This window comes from Hyperolius riggenbachi, chromosome 12 (genome assembly GCF_040937935.1).
Source record: "Hyperolius riggenbachi isolate aHypRig1 chromosome 12, aHypRig1.pri, whole genome shotgun sequence".
Classification (NCBI taxonomy): domain Eukaryota; kingdom Metazoa; phylum Chordata; class Amphibia; order Anura; family Hyperoliidae; genus Hyperolius; species Hyperolius riggenbachi.
This window is the reverse complement of record NC_090657.1, coordinates 62900080-62912546: the sequence shown is the minus strand read 5'-3', so window position 1 is coordinate 62912546 and position 12467 is coordinate 62900080. Positions and strand designations below refer to the sequence as shown.

The following is a 12467-nucleotide window of genomic DNA, read 5'->3' as shown; positions in this document are numbered from 1 at the left end:
AAAGCAGCTTTCTGTTCCGCCCCCATTTTGCGTCATGTTGAGTTGTTGACGTCATGTTCATCCTCGGCCTCGCCTTGCATTTCAGTGCGAGGTGCATTTTCCACAGAAAAAGGTTGTGAATCCGGGCACAACATTTGTGGCTGTTCCATTGACCTTTCACAGGTAGAAGATTGTGGGGGTGGGAATAGCTCCTCCGAATAGCCCATTGTGTCCTGAAAACTACTCATTGCATTGCTTTGCGCACACATTTTTTTGTCCTCATGCAAGGCCTGAGTTGCACCTGAAAGCGTGGCCTTCTCCTCCTGCGCCTCCTCCTGTTCCATCACGTCTGCTGCTGCTGCTGGGTTAGCGTTGACGCCCGGTCCCCGTTTATTGAACCTCTTATCTTTATTACATTTATGACTGCATGGCGTTAAAAAGCATGCTATCCGCACGCTTCTTGTCCTCATGCAAGGCCTGGGTTGTTGTGTCTCAAAAAGCATGGCCTTCTCCTCCTGCGCCTGCTCCTGTTCCATCACGTGTGCTGCTGCTGCTGGGTTAGCGTTACCGGTCCCTTTTCCTGGAACCTCTTCTCTGTATTACATTTATGACTGCATGGCGACAAAAAGCATGTTACCTGTGCAAAGAAACATGACATTTTCCACATTTAAAAGACAGTTTTTCCTTTGAAACTTTACAATCAATTTTCTCAAAAACTATAAGCTCTTTTTCAAATATTTTTTTTTCCTCTTGTACCCACTCCCAAGGTGCACATACCCTGCTAATTTGGGGTATGTAGCATGTAAGGAAGCTTTACAAAGCACGAAAGTTCGGGTCCCCATTGACTTCCATTATGTTCGGAGTTCGGCGCGAACACCCGAACATCGCGGCGATGTTCGGCGAACGTTCGCGAACCCGAACATCTAGGTGTTCGCCCAACACTAGTCACAACACCCTGGAACTGGTCTAAAGCATAACATAGAACTGACACAGTGTCCTAGTCTTGGGTGTGAGGTCCATAGTCACAACACCCTGGAACTGGTCTAAAGCACAACATAGCCACAAGAGTAATCTAGCTCAGTGTGAATCCCCAGGTCCACCTGGCTCTTAACACACTGTAGGATCTGACTGTGGTCTGTGTGCCAACACATAAGCATTCGCAACGGCAGACAACGTGAGACTGAAGGACAAGCAGCTACATAGTGCAGCGCAGATCAGCGCCGCCCAGTCCCCTTCAGCCAACCGCCATTCGTTCTGGGATCAGTTGACCAGTAGAGTCAGCTGACCCCTTTCTGCTTCCCATAAAGCTTCTGCCTCTCGGCGTGCGCATTCCTCAGCCTATGTGCACAGGAAGGCTGAACCACATCAGACACATGTCGCCGCGCAGAAACCGCCAGGCTGAACGCGGAACCAGCCGCCGCGCCGTCAGAGCACACGGCGGCTTTTCCGCAATCCTTCACACCTTCATGGAAGAATTAACAGCAGAGACTATTTAGGAATTTTGGGTGACCAAGTTCATCCTATGGTTCAAGAACGGTTTCCGGAGGGGAATGTCATCTTTCAAGATGATAATGCCCCAATCCATACAGCTAGAATAGTTAAAGAATGGCACGGGGAACATTCTAATGAAGTTGAGCATCTCATCTGGCCACCACAATCCCCAGACCTTAACATTAATGAGCATTTACAGACGTTTTTAGAGATTTTAGTTACATAGTTGTTTAGGTTGAAAAAAGACATACGTCCAACGAGTTCAACCAGAGAACAAAGTACAACACCAGCCTGCTCCCTCACATATTTATCCAGAGGAAGGCGAAAAACCCTTACAAGGCATGGTCCAATTAGCCCCAAAAGGTAAAAAAATTCCTTCCTGACTCCAAATGGCAATCAGATAATATCCCTGGATCAACATCACTGGGCATTACCTAGTAATTGTAGCCATGGATGTCTTTCAACGAAAGGAAAGCATCTAAGTCCCCTTTAAATGCAGATATAGAATTTGCCATAACTACTTTCTGTGGCAATGCATTCCACATCTTAATCACTCTTACTGTAAGGAACCCTTATCTAAATAAATGGCTTAAATGTTTTTCCTCCATGCGCAGATCATGTCCGCTAGTCCTTTGAGAAGGCCTAGGGACAAAAAGCTCATCCACCAATCTTTTATATTGCACTCTGATGTATTTATACATGTTAATTAGATCCCCTCTAAGGCGTCTTTTCTCTAGACTAAATAAACCCAGTTTATCTAACCTTTCTTGGTAAGTGAGACCTTCCGTCCCTCATATCAATTTTGTTTCTCATCTCTGCACCTGCTCTAAAACTGCAATATCTTTCCTGTAATGTGGTGCCCAGAACTGAATTCCATATTCCAGATGTGGCCTTACTAGAGAGTTAAATAGGGGCAATATTATGCTAGCATCTCAAGTTTATATTTCCCTTTTAATGCATCCCAAAATTTTATTAGCTTTAACTGCAGCGGCTTGGCATTGAATACGATTATTTAACTTCCTTGCCTTCCTCTGGATCAACAGGGACATGTGAGGGAGTAGGCTGATGTTGTACTTTGTTCTCTGGTTGAACTCGATGGACGTATGTCTTTTTTCAACCAAAATAACTATGTAACTTGCTGTCGATGAGTACTCCTAAGTCCTTCTCCAAGTTTGATGTCCCCAACTGTATCCCATTTATTTTATATGGTGCTAGGCCATTGGTATGACCAAAATGCATGACTTTACATTTTTCAACATTGAATTTCATCTGCCATTTATGTGTCCATATAGCCATCCTTTCCAGATCCTGTTGCAATATGTCACTATATTCCTGAGAGTTGATGATCTACTGCATCTACTAGGTCATTAATAAATAAATTGAAGAGCACTGGACCCAGTACAGATCCCTGTGGGACCCCACTGCTAACAGTCTCCCATTTTGAGTATGATCCATTGACCACAACTCTTTGTTTTCTGTCCATTAGCCAGTTCCCTATCCATGCACACAGACTCTTCCCCAGTCCTTGCATCCTCAACTTTTGCACCAGTGGGGAACAGGTTCGAAGGCCTTAGCAAAGTCCAAGTATATCACATCTACAGCATTCCCAATATCCACATTAGCGTTCACTACCTCATAAAAGCTGAGCATGTTAGTCAAACAGGACCTGTCTTTAGTAAACCCATGCTGATGCTCAGAAATAAGATTATTTTCTACTATGAAGTCCTGCATAGTATCTCTTAGTAACCCTTCAAATAGTTTGCATACAACTGATGTTACGCTTACAGGTCTATAATTTCCTGGATCTGATTGTTTGCCCTTCTTAAATAATGGGAAAATGTGGGCTGTACGCCAATCCACTGGGACTCTGCCAGTTGAAAGAGACTCACAAAAAAGATAAGATAAAGGGGTTTATCTCTAACTGAACTTAATTCCCTTAGGACCCGAGGATTTATGCCATCCGAGCCAGGTGCCTTGTCTATTTTTTATTTATTTAGTCTTGCCTTCACTTCTTCCTGAGTTAAGTATTTTAATATTACAAGTGAAAGATTGAGACTCTTCTGCATCTGTAATTTGCAACAGTGATGTTTCCCTTGTGAACAGGGGTGCTTCTACCAAAAGGCAGTACAAGCAACTGCTTGAGGTGCTGTGTGGGGAAAAGGCGCCCCTCCCCCACCGCTACTACCATTATGCTGACCGGCTGCCATGTATTTTGTTTATAGCCTAGCAGTCCAAGCCTACAGCAGCACTCGCACGCTCCTACCACATGTGAGGAAGTACTTCAGCCTGGATACACACTATGCCCTCCATCCCCGGCAACATGGTGTGCAGAGTGCATTGCTCAAGACTACCTATGTCCCCTGGCTTGTGGAGTTGAGCGTGCAAGCAATTTATTTGCAGTGCAATGATCGGGGATGCTTCCTGTGTAGCAATGGCTGTATCTCAAATCTATGACACCATCTAGTTGCTTCTTGAGACACTGCTGCATCATCCTTGGGGCACCTTTAGCTATGGGGAGGGGGCTGACTTGTACCGGGGGCACATCTGGCTATTCTGGAGGGGGCTATACTGGAAAAGGGGCATGTATGCGAGTCAATCATTTTTTTCCTGGTTTCCTTTGCATGTCGCTCGCCTGTTCTCCTTTCTGCCCCCCACATTATGCCTAAATGTCCCCCAGATCCCTCTTCCGGGTCGCCAGAGTCGGGCTTTACTGAGCAGGTGCTGGACGGGCTGTACGCGTCTTACAGTGATGTCTCTACGTCATGTGAATTAAGTCATATGCATGTGCAGAGCTCTCCCAGCCACAGGCGTGCGCTGTAGGATGCGCACAGCCTGGCCAGCATCTGAGCAGTAAAGCCTGACTCCGGCAACCTGGAAGAGGGTCCCGGGGGGCATTTAGGCATAATGCGGGGGGCAGAAAAGAGAATGGGGGGAGCGACAGGCATCAGGACAGGTAAGACTATATGCCTGCTCCCTCCGTTTCTATTACTATTTTCACATCTGGTACCCTTTAAGTTTAAAGATTGCCAATAAAGTGTGTCATATGTAATTAAAATAAGAACAATATGCAGCTGGGGGCCTCAGATCTCTTTAAAGTGATTTAAAACCCTGACATAATATTCAATAAAAACATGTTTTCCTACTTTTTATATGCCATACGGTTATCATATTTGCATATGTGCATAAGTATTATTATTCATTTAGAAGTTATAGGTTTCCAAAAGTACAGTTTTTTGCTTTGTGAGCTGACTTTGCATTGTATTAATAACTGTTTTTATTCATTATGTATTAAAGGCAGACATGCTTTGAGTGTTGAGCTGCTTCTCCGCAGTCAGAGAATGTGTCACATTCCTCACTTGATACATTTAAGTAAACACAAGATAACATAATCTAAATCTTCGGATGTGTCCACATTTCACTGCACTGAACTTTCAAGCTCTGTGTGTAACCCTTCGAATAAAAAAAATATGCTGATTTCATATAATATGCTGTAAACAATGTTTTAGAGCAAATATGAAATGCTGGGTTATATTCTGCTTTAAGGGAGTAAAGAGTCATAATTAGTTACATGAATAATCTGGGGACAATTTAGAGTTAACCCCATATCTTCATCATAAGTACACTTAATACTATAAGACAACAGAACTAAAGTGCAAAACAGTAACAGTTTCTGAATAGAAAATCTTGCTATTGGTCACCCAGTATTAGCTGATAGTAGCTCCTCCCCTCTGCGGTGCACACTCCACCAGCCTGGAGTTTATTTTCGTGAAGCAAGGTGTTTACGAGTGAAGCTATTTACACTGCCAGTGTTTCAGCACTGTCTCTAGAACTGGTATGTTGACACTCGGTGCTGCCAAGAAATGTCCCCACCTTATAAATACCACATTATGTAAGCTGATCTCTGAAGCTGGTAAACATTAGTATTTTGGCATGTGTGCAAGCGAGCGCAGGCTGCTTTACTGATGAAGGTAGGAGATAAGATAAGCCAATACTTGTGTCAGTGATGTGACGTCCTACAGAATGGGGCTGCTGTCAACCAAGTTCGTGAAGTGCAGATGTCATAACCCTAAGATGAAGTTGACGTAAAAGTCACAGATACGGCAGGTACAAGGCTTTGGATGGGGCCCTCCCACCCCCCTCGCTTTCTGCACAGGAAAACTGAGGACCTGTAACGATTGGTGTCAGCACACAGAGAGAATCTGATTATTGATGATCTGCAGAGTCATCAACAATACAGATGTATACCTGATTATGGATGATCTGCAGAATCACCAATAATACAAGTATGACTAACCTCTGGACACCTAATGAAGTATAAGTGTTAAGTGTAACTGTAGGCTATCTCCCGTGAGGCGGGAGATACAGGCAGCTCGGCCAGGAACCACCTGAGGGGCAGGTGGCCCTGGACTGTGCAGGGACTATCTCCTAGAGAGAGGAGATAGTGATAATCTGGCAGCCAGTGATTCCTTGGTAAACTGGAAATCAGACTGTACTGCAGCCAAGGGACTCCAATGGGATAGAGGCCACTGGCTGTGTTGCAGGAAGGACTCTCGGATGAGCAAGAGGTCCTTGCAGCTAACTGACACTTGGTGGAATAGTGTCACGGGTAGTACAGACAGACTGAACGCTCAAGGGATGAGTGACAGCCAGAAGGGTCGGCCAGGCCAGGTCGGCAAAACACGAGCAAATGGTCATAACAGATATAAATCACAATCCTAGTCTGGGGTGTGAGGACCTTGGTCTAGACACCCAGGAATTAGTCTAAAGAATAACACAGTATCCTATGCTTGGGTGTGAGGTCCTTGGTCTCAACACCCTGGAACTGGTCTAGAGTATAACACAGTAATGACACAGTAATCCTAAGCTTGGGTGTGAGGTCCTTGGTCACAACACCCTGGAACTGGTCTAAAGTATAACACAGTAATGACACAGTAATCCTAAACTTGGGTGTGAGGTCCTTGGTCACAACACCCTGGAACTGGTCTAAAGTATAACACAGCATATAACAATAGCGTAATCTGGCTAAGTGTGAATTCCCAGGTCCACCTGGTTCTAACACACTGTAGGATCTGACTGAGGTCTGAGTGGTCACACGTAATCATTCGCAACGGCAGACAAGCAGCAACTGACAAGCAAGATCTATATATACTTGCAGTGTTGTGCAGCTCCGCCCGAGCCACTCAGCCAATCCAGAGTCCAGCTGGGATCAGCTGATCGGCCTGATCAACTGATTCCCCTTCTGCTGATATAACTGTCCTGTCGCCTGGCGCGCGGCGTAGCTCTCCATCTGTGTGAACTAGAAGGTCCAGCCAAGCCAGACGTGTGTCGCTGCGCGGAAACCGCCGGTTTGACCGCGGAGATAGCCGCCCTGTCACTAGACCATGCGGCGGCATCTCCGCTGTTCATTACAGGACCAATGTGTTTTCCCCATGCTGATAAAAACACTTAGACTTAAAGGAAACGTCAGGCAATCTATGCTACCCCTAGATCTACTTACCCGGGGCTTCCTCCAGCCCCTTGCAGCCGACAAGTCCCTTGTCGAAGCTCTGCTCCCACTACATACATACACACACAGCCGTATTATCTTACTACATGAGAGCACATGCTATATGGAGGAACAACAATGGCATGCTGAACATAAGAAGATATAGTATTTACTGTAACTTTGGCAAAACATTAAAAATGTCACTGATTGATACTGTTATTACAGGATCTTGGACTCCATGTGAGACAACAAGCTCTCAAAAAGGCAGCAACAGTCAGACATCAATCTCCACTCCACTGTGTTGTAAATGTAATCAGAGCCATAAGGTCATTAGCCTGTGTGTGATAAGAATCTAGGAATCCTTTCGGAGTGATTGCTGAAAAGGGAAAGTCTTCAACTTTTTTTCAAAACGTGACTACTTTGTAAGGTTGTACATGAAGTCATCAGAACTTTGCAGCAGTTAGAGACAGATGTTTTTTTATGAACCCTAAGGAGCAGGGACAGTGTATGAGTCCTTATCTGTGTCATATGCAGTCAATATAACAATGGTGCGAGAGCAGAATACGTTTTTTCTCTCCATGTCCTTAGCTGTCAGACACTCAAACTGTTCCCCCCACGGGCCCCCTGTGGCTTCTGGGCCCCCTGCGGAGGCATCCCTTGCATGGTCTATTGTTACGACCCTGAATTTGAAATAAAGGTGTATTTTTTCTGTTTTGAGTTTTTCTCAGGGGACAGGACAGGCTGTGGAGTATCTGGTTTTTTTTATAATTCCAACAGAGGGGCAGAACACTGGGCATGTCTAGTGCACCACATGTGCCATGCCATAAACAAGCCAGCCAGTCTCACCAAGTCCAGTAGAGAGGCCCATGGAGACAACAAGTAACATGGTCCTACAGTGCCCATGTGCCACCACAAGCTGATCTGCCCCATTTGTCTGCAGAGTGCAGATGCCTGGGGTATGTGCATCACTCATGTCCAAGGCATGCAATTGTTTTTGCCAGCTGAATGTGTTAGGAATTAACTGGTAAGCTTCACAACAGCAAGAAATACAACAAACTATAAAACACAGATCAGCAGAATGCACAATAACAGCATCAAACATAAAAGTGTACCTGATGTGTTAACCTCCCTGGCGGTAAGCCCGTGCTGAGCACGGGCTATGCCGCCGGGAGGCACCGCTCAGGCCCCGCTGGGCCGATTTGCATAATTTTTTTTTTGCTACACGCAGCTAGCACTTTGCTAGCTGCGTGTAGCATCTGATCGCCGCCGCTACCCGCCGATCCGCCGCAATTCCTCTCGCCGCGGCCGCCCCCCCCCCCCCCCCCAGACCCCGTGCGCTGCCTGGCCAATCAGTGCCAGGCAGCGCTATGGGGCAGATCGGAGTCCCCTCTGACGTCACGACGTCGATGACGTCGGTGACGTCATCCCGCCCGTCGCCATGGCGACGGGGGAAGCCGTCCAGGAGATCCCGTTCTTTGAACGGGATCTCCTGATCTCCGATCGCCGGAGGCGATCGGAGGGGCTGGGGGGATGCCGCTGAGCAGCGGCTATCATGTAGCGAGACTTTGTCTCGCTACATGAAAAAAAAAAAAAAATTAAAAAAAAAGATTTGCTGCCCCCTGGCGGATTTTTTGCAAACCGCCAGGGGGGTTAATATAGTGACTCTACACAACCCTCTAAGATGGAGTGATGGCTGGATGAAAGAAGTAGCCTGGAGCTGTCTGATTAGTCTCTCAAACACCAACGTTAAGTATATATTAACAATTTTTCACCTCTGGTTTACTTTAACAAACTAACATTATACAGTATAGCATATTGACAGAATGAATTAAAGGACAACTGTAACGAGAGGGATATAGAGGCAGCCATATTTATTGACTTTTTAAAAAAAAATACCAGTTGCCTGGCAGCCCTGCTGATTCTCTGTCTCTAATACTTGTAGCCATAGACCCTGAACAATCATATGCAGATCAGGTGTTTCTGATAATTGTAACGATTGGTGTCAGCACACAGAAAGAATCCGATTATTGATGATCTGCAGAATCACCAATAATACAAGTATGACTAACCTCTGGACACCTGATAAATTGTAAGTGTTTTGGTGCAACAGTAGGCTGTCTTCCGTGGGGCGGGAGACGCAGATAACAATGAGCATGGACCACCTGAGGAGCAGGAGGCCCCTGGCTGTGTGTGAACTATCTCCTAGGAAAGGGGATAGAGATAACCTTCGAGCCAGTGATTCCCTGCAATACTGGGAATCAGACTATACTGCAGCCAAAGGAATCCTAAGGGATAGAGCCCCTGACTGGACTGCCGAGAGGCCTCTCTGAGGAACAGGAGGTCTCTGCAGCTACCTGACACTTGGCGGGGTAGTGTCACAGGTAGTACAGACAGACTGAACACTCAAGGTATGAGTGACAGCCAGAAGGGTCGGCCAGGCCAGGTTGGCAACACACAAACAGATAAGGTACAGAGACAGAAGGCTGATTCGGTAACCAGGTACAGGCAGAGTTTGCAACAGGTAGGCAGATATGCATAGGTACCGAATCAGAAAGCAGGAGAGAGGTCGAGAGAGCAATTGGTCATAACAGATAAAGCAGAGGCCTAGTCTAGAGTGTGAGGTCCGTGGTCTCAACACCCAGGAACTAGTCTAAAGTATAACACAGCAATGACACAGTATTCCTAAGCTTGGGTGTGAGGTCCTTGGTCACAACACCCTGGAACTGGTCTAAAGTATAACACAGCAATGACACAGTATTCCTAAGCTTGGGTGTGAGGTCCTTGGTCACAACACCCTGGAACTGGTCTAAAGTATAACACAGTAATGACACAAGCGTAATCTGGCTAAGTGTGAATTCCCAGGTCCACCTGGTTCTAACACACTGTGGGATCTGACTATGGTCTGAGTGCTCACACGTATGTATTCGCAACGGCAGACAACCTGAGACTGACCAGCGAGATTTATATATAGTGCCGCGCTCCTCAGTGCCACCCAGCGCTACTCAGCCAATGACAGTCTGCGCTGGGATCAGCTGACAAACCTGATCAGCTGATCCCTCTCCTCCTGGCATAAAGGTCCTGCCTCTCAGCGCGCGCGCGTAGCTCTCCATCTGTGTGCACTAGAAGGCTCAGACAAACCAGACGCATGCTGCTGTGCGGAAACCGCCGGTCTGAACGCGTAGACAGCCGGCATCTCCGCAATCCTTTACAGTACCCCCCCCCCCCCCGAGGAGTGGACTCCGGACACTTCCCACCAGGCTTCCCAGGATGTGAGTCATGAAACTCTTTCTTTAATTCTTCCGCATGCATGCGACAATCTGGCACCCAAGTTCTTTCCTCTACACCATATCCCTTCCAATGAACCAGATACTGCACGGAATTCTGCACTAACCGAGAGTCTAGAATCTTTTCAATCTCATATTCCGGTTGGTCATCAACCAACACAAGGGGGGGGGGGGAGGAATCCACGTGCACTGCCGGCTTCAACAGAGACACATGGAATGATCTCACACCTCGCATGCTGGCTGGGAGATCAATAGCATAAGTGACGTTATTGATTTTTCTGGTCACTGGAAAAGGTCCTATAAATCTAGGACCCAGTTTGGGTGACAGTTGCTTCAAGGCCAAATGCCGAGTGGACACCCACATCAAGTCCCCTGGAGAGAATTTCCACTCTGCGGACCGCCTTTTGTCCACCTGCTTTCTCTGGGTCTGGAAGGCTTTCCCCAAGTTTCTCTTAACCATTCACCAAATCTCCTTCAAAGCCCTCTGCCAGTCCTCCAGGGCCGGGAATGGTGTAGAAGCCACTGGCAATGGGGCAAACTTGGGCGATCTTCCCGACACTATCTGAAATGGGGAAAACCCTGAAGAGGAACTCTTCAGGTTGTTGTGTGCAAATTCTGCAAACGGCAAAAATTTTACCCAATCGGATTGCGCATCTGCAACATAACACCTAAGAAATTATTCCAGGGACTGGTTAACTCTCTCGGTCTGGCCATTGGTCTGTGGGTGGTAGCCTGATGAGAATGCAAGATCCATGTCCAGCTGATGGCAAAAAGCTCTCCAAAACTTAGATACAAATTGGACTCCCCGATCTGACACTACATTTTCCGGAATGCCATGCAGCCGGAAAATGTGCTGGATGAAGAGATCGGCCAATTCCTGGGCTGAGGGGAGTCCTTTCAAGGGGACAAAGTGAGCCATCTTACTGAATCTGTCTACTACCACCCAAATGACCGTCTTGCCCTCAGACCTGGGGAGTTCTCCCACAAAATCCATGGACAAGTGAGTCCAAGATTCACTCTGGACTGGTAAAGGTTGTAAAGTACCAACAGGAGCCTGACGAGAAGGTTTACTCCTAGCACACACTGCACACTCTCTTACAAACTCCTTACAGTCTGTTGCTAATGTAGGCCACCAAGCACATCTGGCCAGCAAATCCTAAGTTCTGGTGGCATGACCAGCATTTTTGTGAGAATGGAACAGCTGTAACAGTTGTAGACGGAAAGCTAGTGGCACAAACATAACCCCGTCAGGCTTCCCCTCTGGAACATCCTGTTGGTAAGGGATCAGAGTGACTGTCCAATCTTTCCAGGTCTCAGTGGCTGCCAAAACCACCTTCTGAGGTAGAATGGTCTCAGGGGCTGAGGGCTGTACCGTCTCGGGCTCGAAACACCTGGACAAGGCGTCGGCCTTGACGTTTTTACTACCAGGGGTATACGTAATTACAAATCTAAATCTCGAGAAGAACAAAGACCATCGGGCCTGACGGGGGCTAAGTCTCTTGGCACCCTCTATGTACTCCAAATTTTTATGATCTGTATAAACTGTGATAGTGTGTTCTGCACCTTCTAGCCAATGTCGCCATTCCTCAAAGGCTAACTTGATAGCCAAAAGCTCCCGGTTGCCTATATCGTAGTTTTTCTCTGTGGGTGAAAACCTACGAGAGAAGTAGGCGCATGGGTGGAGTTTACCCTGTAAACCCGAACGCTGAGACAATACAGCCCCCACCCCTACCTCTGAAGCATCCACCTCCACGATGAAGGGGAAGGTGACATCCACATGTCTCAATATGGGTGCAGAATAGAACAGTTTTTTCAGTGTGGAAAAAGCAGTATGTGCCTCTGCTGACCAGTGGTAAGTATCAGCCCCCTTTTTGGTGAGACTGGTGAGGGGCGAGACTTCTGTAGAGTACCCCTTTATAAACCTCCTGTAGTAGTTGGCAAAGCCCAAAAACCTTTGGAGCGCCTTCAGTCCCACAGGCTGAGGCCACTCCAAGACAGCAGAAACCTTACCAGGATCCATAGAGAGGCCAGACGTAGAGATAATCTACCCCAGGAAGGCAACAGAGGTCACTTCGAAAAGACATTTCTCAAGTTTAGCGTAAAGCAGATTCTGTCTTAACTTCCATAGGACAAACTTGACATGCTTTCGGTGTTCCGAGAGATTAGACGAAAAGATCAGAATATCGTCCAGATATACTAGGACAAACTTCCCCAACACCTCCCTGAAC

At 46.8% G+C, this 12467-nt stretch overlaps 1 long non-coding RNA gene across 1 annotated transcript in view; it reads left to right on the top strand.

The window, feature by feature from the left end:
• LOC137541931 (uncharacterized) overlaps positions 1-7664 on the top strand; it is a 57135-nt gene extending 49471 nt beyond the window's left edge. Inside the window, exon 2 of the long non-coding RNA XR_011025307.1 lies at positions 7181-7664. This is a non-coding gene — a long non-coding RNA (uncharacterized lncRNA). The remainder of the gene's footprint in view (positions 1-7180) is intronic.
• Positions 7665-12467: the final 4803 nt, after the last annotated feature.